The 22,241-nt window shown below is 44.0% G+C and overlaps 1 protein-coding gene across 1 annotated transcript in view; it reads left to right on the top strand.

The window, feature by feature from the left end:
• The window catches only part of LOC109372653 (Down syndrome cell adhesion molecule), a gene marked incomplete at both ends in the record, with an annotated part of 567,322 nt that overhangs the window by 167,004 nt on the left and 378,077 nt on the right, over positions 1–22,241 (top strand). The window lies entirely within an intron of this gene.

Here is a 22,241-nt window from a genome sequence, read left to right as displayed (position 1 = left end):
ACAAAAAACTTTTTAAAGAATCACAAAGAACTGTGCAAATGGGGAACCTATTATTTTAACTCCAACATTTATACCATGTTTAATATCAGCTAAAATCTATGACCAATGAATGAATGATTCTATGTGTGCTCTTTTGTCATTAATATTTCTTTTAAAATACACAATTTTCTAGCCCACCTAAATTAAAAAATTAATAATACTAGCTAGATACATGGTGGCTAAAAATGAATTCAAATGTATTTTGCCCAGTAACTCAGATGTAAACATCACTCAATCCTAAACTTGATGTCACTTGTACTGAAGGGCTTTAGTGGGAACTCTCAGTAAGGGACCCAATGTCATTGTTTGCCGGACAACGTATGTTCAGTTATTTTGTGCCATGGGGGCGAAATAGGCTTCTCTTCCTAAGAGCCATGCAGACGACAGCAACGCCTTACTTTTGCATGGTTCGTTCTCTTGCTGGCACAGGTGAGTTTCCGCTTGGCAAAAGGCATGCACAGGAGGGATAGATAGACGGGCTGCGGCAAGAAAACAAACGCGGGGTCTTTATGGGGCTGTGATGACGGGAGTCGTGAGCGCGCACGGAAGTTCCCTGCAGCGGGGCGGGCTGAGAAGGAAGGCCGCCTCCGTGCCTCCAGAATGCGGGTATCCTTTCAGTAGGGTCTGAAATGAGAGCGCTGTCGGCATGGAGTGGGAGAAGGGCCTCATTCTATTTTTAAAAAATACCCAACATTCATGTTTTTCATATTTTCCTAGCCTGTAATTACTCTTAATCAAAGTACAACAAATAGTAAACAGTAAAAATGAAATAAGTGTGGTGACAGTTTGCCAGTAACGAGGAGAAAATGTTCCATCTGTCTAGCCGCGAGTAAAATGGGTGTAATTACTGCTCATTTTTCTTGTAATTGCCGAGTTATTCGTTTAAAGCTTACACCCGACTGGTGAACAGTGAGTACCACCCATTCCCTAATTACAGCCCAGCTTTGCCGAGCTTGGAATCAGGGAATGTGAGCGCTGACAACCATCTGAATTCACCCTGATGGCTCGGGGAGGAACTGTGACTATTTCATTTGAATGTTGTGAACTCCGGGTTCCCTTGCCACCCAAGTATTAAACCACAGTGCTTGTAATGCTTGTTTGGATTACAATTTGTTTTTAGGCTACTAGTCTTGAATCCATTTCCAGTGTCCCACTCATGAGGTCGTTTTTGCTGGAAACGATGCAAGCCAATGAGCACCTTTGTGTCATATTCGTGGTATATTTAGTTTATAGCCAGGGCTCTAACAGTGGTTATGTCAGCATCTCGTTATCAAGGAAATGTCATTGGAAAGTTGAGGGACGCAGTGAGCAGTCAGCACCTGACAGTACAGATGACAGAGCAGGGCAAATGTAGACCCCTCCTGGGTCATTTCCATTTAGTACAAACCGACGATTAAAGCAGATATAGCTGCAGTTTATTTATTCTTATAATGCATTGTCTTACCTCCGAGGTTCACTTAAGAAAGGCTAAATTCGATTTTGTCCTCATCAGGAAAGCGAAGCCTGTGGGTGCCTCAGCCTGGGCCTCTTCTGGCAAGAGCAGGTAGTTCTGGGTTCATTCTATTTGCATCCTTTCCTTCGCTCTACACGGAACTAGAACTCCATTTTCTGACAAAGTGGGTGTTTGAGTGATGAAGGTGATCTGGATCCTATATTGACCCCTGGTTTCTGGGGCATTCTGAACGAAACCAGAATGGGCCACATGTCTCTGGCCTACACACACAGGACAGGAACATTTCCTTGAGGGGCGGGCCTCAGGCTATGGAGGATTTAGGGAATGAGGTGTTGTGAAAGGAAGTCACGAGAATCCCAGACTAACATACACAGATTGCAGTGGTGGAAATTAGGAAAATAAAAGAGGCATTTTTTTTTTTTTTTACCCCTAGCAAGTCAAGCCATTGGAGTTATAGAAGAGGGGACAATGAAAATAGAGCATATTGCGTTCACTTCATTCCTCTTATGTTAGAGGCACTACCCTGAAAAAAAGAACGATTATGGTAACATTTGGTGTGCAATATTGACTGGTATAAACCCCGCACTGAAAAAGGGGAGATGAGAGAAGGCCTTAGTGGTTGTTAGATAACCTAAAATCAAACCAAGGTCACTTTCATCTGTAGCTGCAGGAACAGCAAATTCCTCTCTCTCTCTCTCTCTCCCTTTCTCTATCTGCAGAAGAGAGAGAATATTTAACCTCTTGGTTGGGATAAGCTGGTGAAAATCATGGAAATGTATTTTTAAAATCTTCATTCTAACCCGGGGAACTGCAGCATTGCAGGCTCTTTTGAGCTCCGCATAAACGTCTTCGCTGCCCTGATCTCCAGCGCATTACGCATAATCCTCTGGCTGTGCTCACCAGCTGGGGAGCAGAGATAGGAAATGTCGGAGGTTTGCAGCTATAAAAATGGTGCCGATGCAACACCCAAAAGCAGAGAAATGAAATGGGTATTTGCATAATCTATCTAGAGTTACCCAGGTTTCGTTCAATCTTCTTATCATGTTTGAAAAATTCTATTAAGAGAATATTATAACAAAATGCATTTTCCTCTTCAGAGAATCCATTTTGCCTCTGTCTTTGGGTCCTTGAGGGCTTTTCATTTATTTTAATTTTTATATGAAGGGTCTTTTATTTATTTTACTTTGTTCCTACTTTTCTCTATTTGCGTCAACTGCATGTGTTTAGGTCAGTTCTCTTGATGTGGAAACTTAGTGCTGGGCTATCGTAAAATAATCATTTGAAAACATCCTAAATAAATAGAAATGTGGACACTGTGATGTCTTATCTCTTGGAATTGAAATAGAGAAACTAAAATTCACAGTGGCCATGGTAATTTTATCCATGTTAATTTCTCCTATTTACATATAAAAGGAATCATGGTGAAGTTTCTGTGTACTTGAAAGGATGGCTCCTGGGTTGTCTGCCACCTTCCCTGCCAATACACACGCGCGCACACACACATACTCTCAGACACACACACACTCTCAGACATACACACACTCAGACACACACACATACTCAAGTACTCAGACACATGCGTACACTCACACGCACACACTCACACACATGCACGTTCACACACACTCGCACCCACACAAACACACACACGCCCACACACACGTACTCTCAGACACTTACACACTCAGACACACATATACACACACTCACACACCACACGCTCACATTCACACACACACACACACACACACACACAGGCACACGCACGCCCGCACACAACTTCTAAAATAATAAACCTTTCCAGATTGTGTGCTGCTAAGACCTGCGGGCCGGCTGGCCCCCCTCACTGTCCCTTTTTCAATTAGACTATTTTCATTACCTCTGCTTTCTAAATCCTCCCTTTAGCTCCTCAGCAATTTGCAGCCTGGACCGTTCTACTGAAACCACTTTCTGGAAGGCCATCAAGGGCCATTTCATTTTGAACCCAGTTGTCTCATACTCTGGGCCCCACACGTGTCGGTGTGGCTGTCTGTCCTTCTGTCCTGAGTGCCGCCCTCCCCTGCTCCTGTCTCTTTCTCGCATGTGTGTTCTCTGTCCCCCGTTCTTGCCTGCCAATTCCTCTTCATTCTTCTGCCTCGGGTGCCCCCTCTCTCTCTCAGCCCCTTTTCCTTAACGTGTGACCTCTGTACAGGCTGTCCCCAAATGCTTTCATTCTTCCATCCCCCAGACATGTGCTAAGGCCCTAGGATGTGCGGGTGCCGTTCCAGGACTGGGGTGCAAGAGAGAATAAAACACACGGGCGTCCCTCTCTTTATGGAGCTTGCAGTTCAGTGGGGGAAGAAGATAGACAGCTATTAAAATAAACTTGTAAAATATAGGCGTTTGATGATAGGTGCTCTAGAGGAAAATTGATCAAGGAAGGTCGATGAGACGTTGAGGCTGTTAAGCTTTAAGTAGGATGTTGATGGAAGGCCTCTTGGAGAGGTGGACATTGGAGCAAAGACACCAGGGCAAAAAGACAGTATATTTGGAGGAAGAGTCTTTCAGGCAGACAGAAAGTGGAAAATTCGGGAACATTTCCATAGCAGAAGCCACATAGCGCCCTGTGGTGGTGGAGTGAAGACCCTGAGAATGAAAGTTCAAGCACCGTGGGAAGCCCCCCGGTGTGTGGAGAGGGACACTGGGGCCAGCCCTGCACACGCTGCAAAGGGCCAGCAGCACGGGCCTGGGCACACCCAGGAGAACGGCCATGGTCCAGTGGTCTTTGAATAGAGTTGCTTACATTTTCTTTGACTTTTTTTTTTATTAGTCTATATTCCTGGGCCAAGGAAAAGAAATGGCAAATATACCGTGTCCTTCCTTTGAGAGAAAATAAGCTTGCGTTTTCTGTATATGTTGACTCCAACTTACACACACCCGAACATCTTATACCAGTGAACACTCCCTCCCACGACTCACCTGGGCCCAGGTGGTTTTGCTCTGTTTTGCCAGCAGGTAGCTCTTACAACCCTAACCGATGTCCATGTGGGTCGTGATTTACCTCCAGCTTCTAGCTACTTCCCTTCTTCCTTCCCACATGGGTCGTTGCCCAAACAGAATCAGCCCGTGCGCGCGGTAAGGACATAGAGACACACACACAGGCTTCAAACTGATGTGTATTGACACAATATAATGAAGTGGCACATTTCTTTAACCTGCGATTTTCCAATAACTGTCTTAGATTTGAGCATATTTTATTTTACTGATTTATTCAGTGGCTATTTGCTAAGAATAGGAATTTCCAGGACGTACTGAGACTGAAGAGAGAGGGACGTGTTTGGAGCTACGGCTGTGGCCTCTGGGCTGTTGTGAGTGTGCGTGATGTTATATATCAAATTGTTGTGAGTGTGAGTGATGTTATATATCAAATTCCGCACACCCAGGAGGGATGCAGAGGCGGGTCTTGCTGTCTGGTGTTGCGGAGTCATCGCCGGCCTCCCAACAGGTACCATAGGGTACCTGTTCCTCCATGACTCTGTGCCAGATGCTACAGAAAAAAACCACTACTTGCTACCTCCAAAACCTACCTATCACATTCAGAGTCGGAATCCATTAAAGCAACCATTGTTCAGCATTTCTTTTTATTCTCTGATGATGATATATTAAATGGGTGACAACCAAAGACTGGGAAGATATCCATGAACGATTTAAAGGGGGTTTTGGAACCAAATCAGCATGGAACAATGAATGTCGGCAATGACCAGGAAATGGGCCATTAACTCCCCTCCAAGCTATTTTGCAAAATCTCTGGGAATAAATCTTGTTAGGACAAGTCCAAGGGAAAAGTGATGCGATGAAAGCCTTCAGCTGATGATCTGAGGGTCTGTACCCACAATCCTTCCAGTGTTGGCGGCGCCATGGTGTGCGCCCTGGAAGGGATGCCCACGCGGTCACATCCTGTCCTCAGTTCCAGAGCCACTGGGCCCATGTACTTCCGGTGCGATGGTGCGGCTCCTTGTTTCTCAAAATGCTGTAGCAAGTCAAGGCAATAAAGACCACAGGATTAGAAATAAGGAGCCAGTGAGAGTAGTGTGTGTTCCAGCCACGGGGTTGCAATGCTGTGACGTGACCGTGTTCTCCCAGTCAGCGCAGCGTGTTGTTTCATTTGGGACTCAAGGTTGGATAGACCTAGGACAGCTGTAATAGCCCGCGTTTGTGGAGCGTGACAGGCACTGTTCAGCGCTTTACGTTTCAGCTCTGTAATGTGTGCGTGTCTAAGACAACCCTAGTATACACGCGTGTATCTATAAACACCACTTTCATGTATGTGTGCATATACGTATGTCTTTTAATATATGTATATTTACAATAGACATGTTTTAGATGTATGTACATCTATAACCCAACATGTATATGTTTATACATGGACACACGTGTGCATTCATGCATAAGCCAGCCCTTTTGCGTGTGTGCATGGCCGCTGGGTGGGATGCTGACAGATGGGGCCTGCTCTGAGCGCTGGGAGGCTGGCTGGTCCCTGTGCTGCCCGTGGCTCCCATGCATGGGAGGGCACACAGCTCTCAGATGTGTGGACCATGCCCTTCTCGGGGTCCTTCGCTAAGTCTGCCCACTCTGGCTTTCTTCCCCTTGGGCCACCTCCCTGGAGGAGCCCCGGCACCCTCTGCTATCCGCCCTCTTCTCTCTCTCCTCTCTGCTCTTCCTTTGTTTTTTCTCCTCCTCCCTTCCATCTCTCTCTCCTCTGTCAACCGCCTTTTCATCTCATGAACTGCTTCCTCTACATTTTTATTTATGTATAGAATGCCCATATTAATATAACCAGGCATAAGCAAATCCTATCAGTAGGCTACAATAACTAGGCTCGTTTTAGGGGTGATTTTATTCGTTATTTCCACCCTCCCATGTCCGAAAGTCCTGTGAAGCGCAGGCACACTGCCATCAGCGCTGGTGTCAGCATGTCAGCAGTTCTGGAAGCTGGCACTGCTCCTCGGACACCCCACGCATGGCTGGGGAGCTACCCTTGCAAACTCAGACCTGTAAAGGGACACCCACTCCCACGGCGTGAATGTGTGCTTCCAGAGGCACGTCCTTAAAGGACCTCCCAGCACCCAGGCAGGCTGGGAGGTGTGGCCATTTGTCCCCGGTTCACAAGCAAGGCACCAAGGTGCAGAGAGTCTGAACTTGCCTGCGGTTGCAGGGATGGTGTCAGATCCAGGTCTCCAGCTGCAGACTTCTGTCCCCATCAAGCCTTTATTTTTCCTTTTGCACCATAATCCTACATCTTGTGTTAGGCTGTGGGGGGCTGGAGGGATGGGGGGGAACTCCTGAAGAATGAGGTTTCGACAGATGCTGAAAGAGTATATGTTCAAGCTGCATAAATTCCTAGTTAGGGACAGAGATAATGATGGGTGACTTATCTGGCGTTCCCAGCTCTGAAATTCTGTCACCCAGACACATTTGGCTTAACGTGGAAAACCACGTAAATTGTGCCCATGTGAACAGAGAGGTGATCTGTTTAAGTGACAGCTCCCAATGTCTTTTGTCCTGCCCACCAATCCCTCATTATGGGTCACGAGAGAGAGGACAAAGGAAGGAGCCACGCTGGGAAGGAATCCTGGAGTCGCCAGGGCGCTGAGTCAGCCAGAGGAAACCACTGACTCGCCCATGAGAGCAATCTGACCACCACGGCGAACCCAGAACCCCACTCGAAGCCATGCCCAGGAACGCTGACAAATTTTATTCTGAAGAAATAACAGAAGTGGTGGATGAGTGAGGCATGGGAATGATTCCCTGGAAGAGATCTGAATGCTGGTGAAGGGACTGTAAGCGAGGGGAGCAGCTCAGTGCCTGCCTTCATTCTGCAGGTGGGCTCATTGGCCAAGAGGAGTCGCCTAAGGACCGAGAGGACAAACGAGGTGGCTGGGAGCTCAGCGTGCGAGCTGACCTGTAGGCAGATGGAGGAGAGGGCAAGAGCCTTCTGAGTCACGTGGAGAGGGCGTGGGCTGGTATAAAGACGTGTGCCTATGAAATTATTCCGAGGGACTCGGCTAACGTGTGTAGGCCCAGGTGGCTCAATGCTGGCACACAAAATTTCTGAATAATAGCACATGGTATATTTAGTGGCCATAGAGCAAAAGGGCATGGCAGGAAAGTTATGTGACCTAATTTTGGAAAGGTGATAGTACTTTTACTCTCTAATTTTACAACAAAGATGCCCCAACTCTCAGGGTGTTTGTTTCGTTAGATGCTCAGCCCGGGTTCTCTGTGGGGCTTTCTCTCCATGGCCAGCTCCTAAAGCTCATTTTTCTTATCTGACTTTCCAGGTGTCCTATCTCCCAGGGCCCATTCGCCCTGATCCTCATCTTTCTCCCACAGATGGTCAAAGACCAAGGACTGTGTCCCCCACATTTCTCAACTGACTGTCCTCTAGGAGCCCTAGTTAAAAGTTAAATTATTGTAACTATTATCTGTCCACTTTTGGATAACACTCTGTCATATCATAGGCCAAAATAAGTCACATGGCCAGGCCTGACGTCAGTAGACTCTGGGTGTGTAATTTTCCCCAAAAGAGCCTGACTGGGTATCATTTAGCTGGATATGCAGTCTGTACACAAAAGATACACAATTACATATTGTCATAAGACTCAATCCTGCTAAAGAAGCAAATTGTGTTAATTGTATTTTGATTGAATTTTGACTTCCCCAGAATCAAAGATCTTAAGGCAATTGATAAGGATCATCTCGTCCAATTCCGGGAATGTTGGACCCACGGTTCCCAACCTCTGGGCCTTTGTGTGACGGTAGGGACTGAGTTATTTCAAAGAGCGAGCAGTGCCATGTATATCCTAGTACTTCCCACAGACTAAGTACCATAACACACACCCACACACAAAGATAGATAGATGATAGATAGATAGATGATAGATAGATAGATAGATAGATAGATAGATAGATAACTAAGTACTTATCATATGGCAGGAACTGTTCTTAAGTATTTTAACACGTTTACTCAAGATGTAGCAAGCTTTTTCTGTAAAGGGACAGAAATATACCAGGCTTTGTGAGCCATGAAATCTAAGCACTGCTTAACTCTGCCATCCTTGTGCAAAGGCAGCCGTAGACAACACCTAAACAAATGAGCATGGCTGCGTTCTAATGCAGATTTGTTTGTGAAAATAGGCAGTGGGCTGGTTTGACTCAGGGGCTGTAGTTCGTGGAGCCCTGTATTTTTCCTTATGACAAGCCTGTTTGTACCCTCGTTTTATAAAGAAGCTGAGGCGCTGAGAAATGTAGTAACTTCTAGGAGGTCCCCAGCTGGTAAGTGCAGGAACCAGGCTTTGAACAAGTCAGCCTGGCTTCAGGGTCCGGGGGATGATATTCTCATGGATTCAGAAAGGCTAACGAAAAAGAGGGAGTTGATCCCCAGATATGTAATAGTTTGGTTATTTTATAAATGATCTCTTTTTTTTTTTTAAAGATTTTATTGGGGAATCGGGGAAGGGGAACAGACAAGTAGCCATCCTTTTGTTCTTCAGTCTAGTTGTGGAGGATGTCACTTTACTGGCCCATGTTGGTATTATCATTGCACTCTTCCCAGGTGAGGCAGATTGGTTGCCGGCCACTGGATGGATGCTCACGGCAGCTCTTGGCAGCTCACGCCCTCTGCCAGCCACTCACGGTAGCTCACGGCAGCCCATTGCAACAGGGGCTGCAGCCTACACTGTCGCCAGCGACTCACAGCAGCCCAGCTCCAGGTCGAGCTGTTGTTCACCATCTTACCTGTAGAGGGCGCAGCGTCACTGGCCCTCATGTGGGATCCAAACCAGGGCCCTGCTGCTCAGAGTTAGTGTCCCAAGCCAACTCTTAACCAACGCGCCACTCGGCTGGCCCATGAATGATCTCATTTGTCACCTAAACAAAGACACAAATTATTTCAGCTTCCGGCATGCTGGCGTTGTGTGCTTTGTTTAACCACACTACATACAGAACTGGATAATATATAAAGTGGTAAAAACGTACCACCTGGGTGATTTCTGGCACTCACTTACATACAACTTGGGGGACTTTAGGGTTCTTTTCTACCAGCAGGGTAGAATAAAAGGCCAACACACAGTCCTCCTTTGTGAGTGTCTTTACTTCATCCTCCATCATGACAAGGCTCCGTGTCACACATCACTTCTGGTATATGGCAATTTCTGTCAAATAAAAACATTATGGTGTGTCCTCATCCACTTTATTCACTAGATCTGGCACCGTGTGACTTCTGGTTCTTCCCCAAAGTCAACATGACCTTCAAAGGTAAACGTTTTGAGTTGATTCAGGACATTGAGGCAGCCATGACAGCGCAACTAAAGACACTCACAAAAGGACTTCCCGAATTGCTTCAGAAAGTGGCAAAAACCATGGGATAAGTGTGTTTGAAGCGAGGAGGGTATTCTGAGGGGGATGAATGGCAATGCGTTTTTTACTGTAATAATTTTTTTTTAAATTTAAACATTCACCATATTTTGTTATCCCACCTTGCCGAATGAGGCAGAGCCCTTGTGGAAGGGAGTGAAAACAGACCACTTAAATTTAGAAGGCCTGAATCCAAATGACGGTCAGTCAGTTTCACAGTGGGACCATGCCCACATCACTGTGCTTCTCTAAATTTGAGTTTTCTTCTCTGAAAATTGGAGATGAGCTATCCACTTACAGGCATGCTGTGAGTAGTAGAGGAGCCTGAGCAATTACAAGTGTTGGGTGAGTTGTAACACCCCACAGACGTGAGGAATCATTGCCACTGCGGCTGTCCCCAGGGTAGGGTTTTGCTTCTGCTGTATTTCTGGGTGACTGAAGTGTGGCTGATTGCATAGAGAGAAAGAAGGCTCTAAACATATACTAACTGCAATTACAGTCCCTTAATTGTAAGTTGCTCATTCTTGTTAAAGGAAAACAACCAGCTCCTTAAATCTCAAGTGATTTTCTAGAAGACTCAGAATTGTTCAGGCTCGCTACAACATTTTTATTCAAGTGATGGCAGAAGCGGTCCTCTTTGCTCCTGTGGTCCCCTTGTGTGGACAACTTCCTCTGCCTTTTCTGCTTCTTGTAATACTACATAATGCTTAAGACTTGGCTTGCTCAGTTGTCATAATAATCTCCCAGGCTACACTCGTGAGTGATTCTTCTGTCTTCCCTAGTTCTTTGTTCTTACCTCTGCTTACCAGAGGTTATTGGAGTTCATCTGTTTGTTCATTCATTTAACAAATGTGTAGTTGTCTACTATGAGTCGGGCACTCGACTAGCTGCCAGGAAAGCGAAGGTAATCAAATATGAAATAGACAAGGCCCTTGTCCTCATTTCGTACAACTTTCTCTTCTCAGTTAGAATTGGAACGATTTGGGAGCAACAGGAGGCCTTCCTCTCCTCCTACTCACTGAGGATCTGGAAACCAGATGTCCAGTTTTACTTGTTTTTCTGATGTATGGAGAAACGATCTAAGAACTTGAGGTATTTCCTTATAACATTGGCTCTGTACTACCTGTTCTGACCTCATTGAGAAGGTGTATTTCCCCTAGCCTCAAAATTCTTCATCATTCTAGCAACGTATATTTATTTAGCATCTACTATGTAATAGGCATTCTGGGGATACAGTAGCAAATTCTATAGCCATGAACTCCTGTCTTTGAGAAGCTTACAGTCTAGTGAAGAAGATAGGAAAAAATAACAACAATAATAAATTGAGGGCTGGCTGAGTGGCTCCATTGGTTAAGAGCTCTCTCAAGAATTTGAGCTCTGAGCAACAGTGGTTCGATGCCTGGCCCGAGCTGAGCTGCAGCTGAGCTGCCAACAGGTGGCAGGATGGCTCAGCTGAAAAAAAAATTAATAAATTGAAACATATAATAAAGTGAAATAATTACAGGTTGCTATAAGTGTTCTGAAGGAAACAAGCAAAGGAGAGAGATAGAGTGATGGGACAGGGTGGGAAAGCACCTATCTTAAATTAGGAAAGCATGGAAGTTGCTCTGTATCCTGAGGAATGAGAAAAAAACAGCTACAAAGAGATAAGAAGGTGACAACAAGGAGGCATGCAAGAAGACAAGGTGGCTGGAACTGAGTGAGGGTAGAAAGGAGACAAAGTCACAGAGAGGAGTGGTACAGATGACCCAGAGTCTGGGGGGCAATGGGAGAGTTTTGATTTCGTTGTAAGTTCAATGAGAAGTCAGGAAAGGACTTTAACCAGGAGTGTGAAATGATCTGATATTGGGTTAAGGAGGTCACTGTCACTAATAAAGATAAGGAGGAATCAATTATATAGGAGGAAATGGATGCAGAGACCAGCTAGGCGGCTATTTCAAGATGGCCACCTAAGAGGTGATGGTTACATGAACTGGAAGTAGAAGTAAGTGCATGGATCTGAGATGCATTTTGGAGTTAGAAGGAACAGGACCTGCAGAAGGATGTGCTGAGTTGGGATGGGAGGGAGCAAGAAGGGTGGTGAAATCAAGCGTGATTTCTGGGTTGAGGAGTTGGGTGAATGGTGGTTCCATTTCCTGAGAGGAGGGGATATGAGGAAGGTTTACAGGGAAAATGGAGACTGCTTTTAAATAGGTTGAGTTTTAAATATAATAGACACGTGGAAGAGTCAGGTGGGAAGGTGGATATATGGCTTTCATCTGGCTACATAAATCCGTGAATCATAAGTCATATCATTGCACCTAAGATCAGCAGTTGAAGGAGATACTCAAGGAGGGAAGAAAGGGGGCCCAGGGTGAATTCCTGAAGGACACAGACATTTAGAGATCAGGCTAAGAAGGAGGCGATATCAATGGAGCACCCAAAGGGTTAGGAGGAACCCCAGGCATGTGGGGTGTCATGGACATCGAGCATAGAATGGTAGGGAGACGTCACCGTGTCAGATGCTGGTGGGTCAAGATGAGATTCATGAAGTATTCAGTGGGTTTGGCGCCATCAGAACCATCAGAGATCTGGACAAGGCTGACCTCTGTAGAATGACAGGGCGGAAGTCATATTGAAGAAGTTGAACACGAATGACTGGTGAGGATGTAAAGATGAATATGTGATCTACTCCTTTGAAAGCTGTGACTGTGTGAGAAGCAGAAAATGGGACAGCAGAGAAGGAGAATGTCTAGTAAAGGGATTTGGTTTTATTGTTATTTGCTTAGGTGTTTCTTTTTAATAAAGATAAGATATAGCAAACTTGTTTGCATGATGAGCACAATGATCCAATAGAGAAGAAGCTATTGAGGAGCAGGTATGAAAGATGGGGGACAAAACAGAAGGAATGAGGTCCTCATGAAAGCCACAGGGTTAGGGGCTCTGGGGCTCCGGCAGGGGGCTATGCTTTGAGTGGGTGACTGGGGATGGGTGCAGAGTTGAGGGAGATTGTAACTGATGAAGTTTAAGATGAGGTCTCTGCTCAGAAAAAGGGTGGAGAGGGCATTGTAAGAATTTTTGGTGAGAAGGCAAAGCCAGAAACGTAACATCATGTCTCAGGGAGATAGGAAGAAGCCTGCCAGACCCAGGCTTGCACGCCTCTGTTGAGTGACTGACCCACGAGAGGCGGGCTCCTGGAGAGCTGGTTGCTAACTGTACTGCACATTACAGTGCATCTTTATATTTTTTATCTTATTCCCCAAGATCTCTTATTTTCTTTTAGAGAAAGTGGACTAAGTTAGTCTCCATGTTTATCACTATGGTTTTTCACTCCGATGTTATTTCCTTTAGAGTTTTGTATCTATTAACTTTCATAAACGTCTCTCATTTATGCAGATCACTCATTCCTCTTTCAGAAATTGTGTAACTGTCCATTTTGTCAAATTGGGATACCTAAAAAAGAGATTTAAACATTTACTTAACTTCAAGATGTATATATTATTTATCACTTTTATAATAAGAATACCTTTGTATAATATGTCAAAACAGCAACAACTAACATAAAAACTCAGATTATAAAAGCTCATTAATTTATATAATCATTGTTTTCTTTATGTTGCTTATGAAATGAGTGGCATAAATAAACTGTTTGGAAAAATATTCAATTAATTGCACCTTCTCATCTTTTTTCAAAATGTATTTGAGATATTTCATAATTTTTATTTGTCTGGGAGGTTAGGGTGTGTGTGTGTGTGTGTGTGTGTGTGTGTGTGTGTGTGTGTGTGCGCGCACGCGCATACGCACGCATGCGCACACAAAGATTTTTTTCTTTCCTAATATGACATTTACTTGGAATACATAACTCTCTGTTAGAGTCAATAAGAGTCAATGGAGGTAAACTTTAGCCACCAAGAAAACAAACTCGAAGCTTCTTCAGATGCCCTGGCCCTTCAGCCTGACTTTCATACACAACTACCAGCCCTTCTGGTAGGTCAACACTTGAGAACACAGAAAGTGCTGGTATTGGCTGTCTTCTCCCTCTCGGCTTCCTTCTTTTCTTGGGAAGAGTGGTCTGCATTCCGGAGACGCTGCTTCTGAGCATCTGTAGTGTGGCCATGCTCGTCAGGCACCTGTGACCCTGGAGAGGAGGCTCCTCTATTTGCCTACTTCACGATGTCATGCTCTGCCTTCCTCTAAGCTCCTGGGGGGAGGGGAAATGAAAAACACCTTGTCTGTTTTCAACCTGGCTGCCTTACGCCAATGCTGGGCACATAGTCTGGATAGATATCTAGATAGATAAGACAGGACAGAAGCAGAGTTTATATCTTTGAGCCTTTTTCATCCATTTCCTACTTGTATTATAGGAGCTAATGGAAAGCCAGTTCTGTTTTATTCTGTTTTAGCACAGTGATACAGGCAAGGGCGGTTCTCCACGTTAGTGAAATGGAAAATGAGGTGTTGGCGAGGTTGGGCTGCGAAGCAGGATGCGGACAGAGAGCTGATGAGTGCCGCGTTTCTTTAGGATGTTCCCGTTGCTGTGTGAGGCAGGCATTCCTGCAAAGATAACTGGGAGTGGCTGTGTATGGTGAGAGCACAGCCCCCAAATCACCCTCAAGCCTGGCTCCTCACAAATACTCACAAACAAACCTTCTGAGTAAAAGCCTTGTGCCTCAGAAATTCTGAAAGTCCATGCCTGGGACTGGCAGATGAGTGGTGACGTCATTATGAAGTCAGATGTAAGTAAGCGCTAGGTGGCATACAGCTTCCATTGTCTTACTACACCTGACAAGGGAAAACCAAACCAAACCAAACCCCCACTGTCCCAGGCAAGTGCTTGCTCTTGACCACATCTTTACCTATGAAAGTTTATCCTGGGGCAGGAAGACGATGGAAAATGATCACAAATCTCACCCTTTCACTCTCTAGTTGCTTTCAAGAGGCCTCTGTTTTCGAAGTTAAGCCCTCGGCACCCTTGTTTGTAGGGCCTCGCACAGGCTCTGTATTTATTTAGTCTCTTGTCTGAAAAGAAGCTTTCCTCTTGCCTTAGAAGAAGCTCATTACAGATGAACTTCACCTTCCTTTTGCAAAGGATGTTTCCTTGAGATGAAGATGTGATGACTGTTAGATCAGTGGCATGTAGCTGCCAGCCTGTCCCTGTGATCCAGTTAGGGCTACGTTTATGAAAAAGCCGCCTTATTGATTTTTTAGCTGCTTTTTTTTTTGCTTTGTTTGGATCATTTGTATATATGCACATCACAATTTTTGCCACATCAAAATGCTTAGTAAGTTCACTCCACTCAGAAACTAGCACACGAAACAAAGAGACTTTTTTCTATAGAGATTTCTGCCACTTAACCTCCGGGATGTTCCCTCCGCATATCTTCAAAACATTTGCCGTCGTCGCCAGTGAAAGACCCAGCCCAGATCTCCCCCTCAGAAAATGGTGCCCTGTGGAAAAGGGGAAATCAGATAGAGCGAGCACACACATCTGATGTCAGTTCTGAGGGACAGGAGTCATTTTCCTTCAATTAATTATTTCATTGGTTACATTTGTGGGTGGCACCAGCTCCCAGGAAAGCGTGGACACTATTTGATATATGTGAGGGTAGCTCTTAATTTAATAATAAATTGAAATTTACTTATGTAGCTAATGTGATTCTTCTTTATTTGATTCGTTATATTACAAGGAGTTAGCACATTATAAGCCTTAATGTTGGTTTTGTGCATCCAAACCAGTGTTAAGTGCCTTTAATTCTCACCAGATATTTCCGGAGGGTGGACTCTGAACCAGCTCAGTCTAAAGCTCGGCCAGAAAGACGGAGCAGGGTTTGGTCTAGTTCGGTCCTTAAGCCTTTTGGGTTCAGGGGCCTGGCTGAGTGTGGGTGGCACCAGGCACCTGTCAGGTCCAACCTGGAAACTGGGCCCCTTAGTGTTAGGGTTCCTTGGGTGGTGCTCACACACACACCTTCCTTTTAAGACACCTCATGCATGCAGATATAAAAGTGAATGTGTGTAGAAGATTTTATGTAACTTATTCAAAGAGAGAGAGCTGGCTAGATGTTATAAGCAGTTCACAATAGAACTGAAACAAACATGTTTTCATCAGGAATATTGAAATAAATATGCAAATGGGGGCAGAACTGGTTTTTCTAAGGGGATGGGGTAGGGGTGCAGATGGGGAGGGAAGTCAATTAAACCTCCACCAGATAGGGTAGCATTTGTGTGTCTATCAGTTATGTATAAGCTACAGAATTGTATTAATAAATAGTTCAAAGATAATGAAACCTGAGAATCAGATAATCTCTGCACATTTCATAGTTTTCCACTGAAACACACCTTTTTTTCCCCTACACCTTTGCCAGCGTGGCTTATATTCAAATCCTTTTTTATTTCGTTTAAAATTAGAAAAGCACCCTGACTTAGCAGACCAGGTGAAGGAAGAATGTGATTTTGGGTGGGTCCCAATAGTGTCTGTGGGCATATAAACAAAATTTAGCCTAACGTAAGCAACCCATCAATTGAGTATTTAAAAGTATTTTTGTCCTTTTTAGAGATTTTTTTCATTGTGGTGGTAATGGATGTCAACAGTTACTTTCCTCGTTCCTTAATCTTATCTCATATATTCTCTATTTTTGCAGCTGATCAATGACTTCATTCAGTGCCAGTCCTCACTCCCACCCTGACCCCCCTCTGTGCATCAGACTCTCTGTAAAAGCAATTCTTTTTTCTTTCTTTCTTTCTTTCTTTTTTTTTAGCTGAGCCATCCTGCCACCTGTTGGCAGCTCAGCGGCAGCTCAGCTCGGGCCAGGAATCGAACCGGTGACCCTGTTGCTCAGAGCTCACACTCTTGAGCGAGCTTTTAACCAACTGAGCCACTCGGCCGACCCCATAAAAGCAATTCTTAGTTGCTCAGCTGGCTTAGGCATCTGGGGCCATCTCTGTGCACTGCCTCCAAATAAATTTGCCAGATACGCTTGATGCAAAATTGAGATAGAGATGAATGGATACTCACTAGGGGAAGAATGGCAAAAGCTGGGTGCAGGTTGGAACCATGTGCCCCAAGCCCCCAAATGACTTCTTTCAGCAAATGCCACCTCCTCCCCATCAGTGTAAAGAAACCAGAGGGTGCTGGGGACAGCCGTGGGCCTGACTCCTGCTGGCCTGGGACCCAGTGTTCACTGTCCTGTAACTCAGAACTTCTGGCCGCGTGAATCATAAGCCTCTTCCAGTTACATCATAGGGAAATTACACGTTCCTCAGAGGTCCATTTTCTTGCTGTTTCCCTCAGTCTCACAATGAAACCTCACCCCATGAGGTAGTTCGTGGACCTGACACCCGGAACGGGTTTTGTGAAAGGTTCCTTGTGAGTCCTGTCCGAAGCCCCAAAGACAGATGCTGGAGAGAAAGTCCCGAAGAATGTCTGGCGTGAGGAGAGCACCCCACGTCGCTACTTGTGAGCTCATCTCAAAGTCCCTGGTGCCATTATTGCAGACAGGCTAGTTTTATTTTTATAAAGGTATAATTGATATATAATAAAATTCACTCTTTTTAATGTATAGGTTTGCAAGCTTTGACAAATGCGTCGACTCACATAACCATGGCCACAGTCAGATACGGGCGGGGGCCATGTGCATTGTTTTCAGTTATGGGAGATTATGAACACAGCCATTATAAACATTTATGTTCAGGTTTTTATGTGAGTGTATTTTTATTTCACTTTGATAAATACCTAAGAGTAGCATTTCTGAGTTGTATGGTAAGTGAATGTTTAACTTTATGAAAAACCCTCAAATTGTTTTACAAAATGTCTAGTTCGTCTTTCATTCCCAGCAGCAATGTGTGAGCACCCCTGTGGTTCCATGTCCTCACCCGGATTCTCACCAGCACTTGGTGTCATCAGATTTCCTCCCCTTCTCCTTCTTGGCCATCCTAATAGGTAGCATAGTGTTGGCTCACGTGAATTGAATTACATTTCCTTCATGACTAATATGTTGGGTTTTTTCCCCCCCATGTGCTTGTTTGCTGTTTGTATATTCTCTTTGTTGAAGTATCTTTTCAAGTCTTTTGACTGGGCTTTTTACAACAGCTATTCAATTCAAGTTTTATCTTTGACAAAAGGAGAGTGCATTAAATCGAGAAACAATGGACTGGCATGTTTACAGTGCCTGCGGATGTGATAGGCAAACAAGCTCAGGGCAGGTTATTTCCAGGATCCTTTAGGAGTAGATATTAAGTGAAGTGATCCACAGAAGGCTCCACTAAGGATAAGCTATGCCCCAAAGGCCTGATTTCCTATCTTTTTGATGAATTAATTAAATTATGTATTAGAATAATTTAATAAATATAATATTCTATTTCAACCATGACCACATTGTGCTTTGCCTTGATTGTACGTATGCACGTGTGTGTGTGTGTGTGTGTGTGTGTGTGTGTGTGTGTGTGTATGATTTCAAATCATTATCTTTACCATTTCCATGAGAAAGTGAGCTTTTTGAAAACTTTGGAAACTATAGACGAGTCAATGAGGAGGATGTAATTCATCCTCCAGTGGCTTTTAACAATGTGTATTTAAAATACTTCCCCCACCCCTTTTAATGGATTAGACCCAGTTAACTTGCAAAGATGTTGCCTATATCATATTTACAGCTTTGTCAATGTGTAGCTCTGTTCCTAAGAATGGCCTTAAACTTCTGTCTGTATGTCACCACATATCCCAGGTGGCTTATTAGGTCTGCCTTGCGATGGTTGAGGTCACCCGTTTTTGGAGGTATGTAATAAATACATGTATAGCTCATGTCTATAAGGCAGTATTACCACTGAAGCAGTATTACCACTGAAGCAGTGGAACAGCCCACTATGAAGTGCTGAGGATTTGCTGGGGTGTGCTTGGCTATATTGTCTGACTTTCTCAGCCACCACGTCTTCTCTCTCTTTCAATGTGATTGAAAGTAATGATGATGAAACTGCTCTTAAAATACTTCTTTTTCAGATTATAAAAGTGATGCAGAATTATTATTAAAAACATAACCGTTCAGGAAGATGTAAAGCTGATCATAAAAATAATTTATATTTCCATTATTCAGAGAAAATTGCTAACATTTTGGTGTATAATATTATCTTCTACTTATACACACACATACACATATTATGCATATATACGTGGGAATATGTGTGTGAGTGTGTATACATGAGTATGTAGATGTATATTTGTGCACCTATAAACATATGTATGTGTCTATATGTATGTGTGTCTCTCTCTCTCTCTCTCTCTCTCTCTCTCTCTCTCTCTCTATATATATATATATATATATATATATATATATGTATATATCTAGGAATATGCATACATGTAGTTGTACTTTATATGTAATTTATATCATTTGATCCTATTGATGTCCTTCTGTACCAAGCATTTTATTTGTTTCATTGACACTGTATCAACTTGATATATTATTTTGCATTGTTGCAGAAAGTTAAATGGCCTCATTAAACTTCATCCCACGGTTGCACCATAGTTAGTACTTCCATTATTAGATATACAGCTGTCTCCATTCTTTATTGTCACCGTCATGGTGTGATGAAAACCTTTAAGCAAATCTAGGTGCACGTATGATTTTCCTCAGGACTATATGTACTGTTATTGAAGGAATTTCTGCGTTAGAGAGCATGCCCATTTTTCAAACAATGGAGACTGATGGCCAGTTTTCCTCCATAAAAGCTGTTCCACTTTTCACACTGAAGGCCCATTCTCACAAACTTACCCATGTTAGTGATTATAATTTTTAAAAATATCTGAACAGTTTGGTGTTTATAAATGGCTGTTCATCATAATTACAGTGCAAAATAACTGATTAGTGAGGAATAGCCAGGAAACCTTTGAAAGAAACCTCTCTGGCTTCTTTGCTTACCAGATGTCAGCCTGTTAAATTTACCCAATAATATGAAGAGGTAAACAAAACAAAACAATACAGTGCCTTGACCCTAAATAAGCTCTTAGGATGGTCTGCAACCTGGACCTCCCAGGCCAGCGAGCCCAGGTGTCAGTTTCTCCCGCATGCAGCCAGGGGCCCGTGGGTGGCACTGAGCAGGCCAGGCGCATGTGCAATGCTGGTGGGCGTGTCTACACAGCCGGCTCTTGGGGCTGGAGTCGGGTTTTGGTGGATGGGCCCCTCTCTGAATCTTTATGGGTGGGCTTCGCCCCTCTGGTGGACCTGGTTCTGAGGACTCAGAGAGACTTTTTCTTCATGTGCAGAAGTAATTTGTTCCCTAAATTCTGATTATGTCACACTTACTCCTTTCCTAATTATCCCTTATTTGTTCAATATAAGATAATGAATTCTGACAAACAATCAGCGAATGCACACCAAGTGATGTGCTTCATTTTAATTGGCTTGCCATTTTTTTCCTTCTCTGCTAAATTACAGCCCATCAGCCCGAGGTTCCCTGTGGTGAGTAGCTAATAATGTGGCCAGGTGCAGCCCATTTTACTTCCTAAATAAGAAATAATAGCAGCGGATCCCCCTAATGGGAAGTGGAAATGTGGGCCGTGATGTCTGTTCTCAGTGGCACTGCGTGCTCGGGCAAGCTTTCCATCCTGAACTCTATTCTGACAATTTTCCTCTAAAAATGTGATTGCAATTAATTTGCATTGCACTGATGAATTAAAATCCGTGGTCTTTGTCGGTGCACAGAATGCTTTCGTCGAGACTTCCGTGCAATCTCTTGTTTATTTTAGCCTTAGATTTCACGATAAACAAGCTTCTTGAAGAATTAAGAACGTAAAGCCACTATAGATACAAATGAAAATACCACTGTTAAATGACCCAATCGAACAAAATTCCGCTCCGTTCATTTTCTGAAATGGTGCTAGGAGATGACGTCGTGTCGTTGTACCAACCCTGAGCACACCTACCCAAGGTAATGTGTCATTGGGAAGTCTCCTCTTATCACTTCACCATTAGTAACACTCATTTCTACTTCGAAATATTTTAGTGGTTTTTAATTAGCTACAATGAGGTGAAGGTAACTGTTTGAAACGCCTTTCTAGATTATTATTAAGCTACCAAGCATAGATGCACACTTTTTAATAAACACAAACATCCTCTATCTGAGGGTGCCGTGACAAGCATTTTTACCATCACGTATTGACATCTATGACAACATCTGTGCTATTTTCATAACCAGATGGCCACAGACACTCTTAAGCCCCCTGAAAAGATATAGGAAAGGTAGCAAAGGAAGGGGATTAAAGATCCCTATCTTAGTTCCCCAACGTGGTAAGAAAAATTATGGAGGAGAAAGCAATAATGCAGACAATAGGAGGTGTGGCTGAAATTCCGTGCTCACCAAGAGGGATGGCGGGGGTTTTCGCTTCACTGCCTCACCATATTTTAACTCCAGCCAGTTCCCTCCTTATCCACTGCCATGTTCTGGCTCAGCTACTATTTTCCACATATGCCCTTGTTCCCTTGTCCTTCTCCACACTGCAGCCAATGGGATCATCAAAAACCATCCAGACATCCATTGCTGTGTAATGAACATTCCAAAAACTTGGTGGCTTAAAATAACTACCATTTACTCTCGTTGTGATCATGAAATTTGGGCAGCAGAACAACTCACCTGTAGTCTGAGATGTGTGGACCTCAGCTGGGATGGCATGAGTGGCCAGTAAGACGGCAATCTGGTCCCTCCTTGGTGAAGGCTGGTTTGTGGACTTGTAGAGATGTCCCCTTCATGGGCTGACCTCTCTGTCCCCAGCTCATTGCTTTGTGTCCTTTCCACGTGTTATCTCTAGCGTGGCACTCTTATAGTCATTAGACGTCTCACATGGTGGTTCAGGGGCTTAAGGGACAATGTTTCCAAAGACCAGAGTGAAGTTGCAAGGCTTTTGTGACGTGGCCTCGGAAGTCCCAGAACCTTACATCCACCATATTCTCTTGGTCCAGCAGGTCACAAAGGCATCCTGGATTAAAAAAAGAGAGGGGTTAAAGTCCAACTCTCATTTCAGTAAGTGGTATAGCAATGAATTTGTGCTGTCTTTAATTTCTCAAACAACACATTGGATCATGTGACACTGGAGCTTCAAACCCTCCAAGGCTTCCCACTGCTTTTCAGGTAAAATCTAACCTTGACCTAAAGCACCCTGCATGTTCCTGTTGACTAGGCTCTTCTCAAGGGGGCTCTCTGTGTTTTAACATCCAACCTCCCTTCATTTCCTTTAACTACAATGGCTTTCCCCACATTACGTTCATCTCTTTGTGTATTGTCTAGCCGGCAGGGGTCAGCAACTGCAGCTCATGAGCCACATGTGGCTCTTTGGGTACGTACATGTGACTCTGAAGTAAAATTGAAAATGAAAATAAAATTATCATTGTTT

The sequence above is a fragment of the Hipposideros armiger genome, unplaced genomic scaffold (assembly GCF_001890085.2).
Source record: "Hipposideros armiger isolate ML-2016 unplaced genomic scaffold, ASM189008v1 scaffold_653, whole genome shotgun sequence".
Taxonomy (NCBI): domain Eukaryota; kingdom Metazoa; phylum Chordata; class Mammalia; order Chiroptera; family Hipposideridae; genus Hipposideros; species Hipposideros armiger.
The sequence above is the reverse complement of the archived record's forward strand: the minus strand, read 5'-3'. Positions and strand labels throughout refer to the sequence as shown.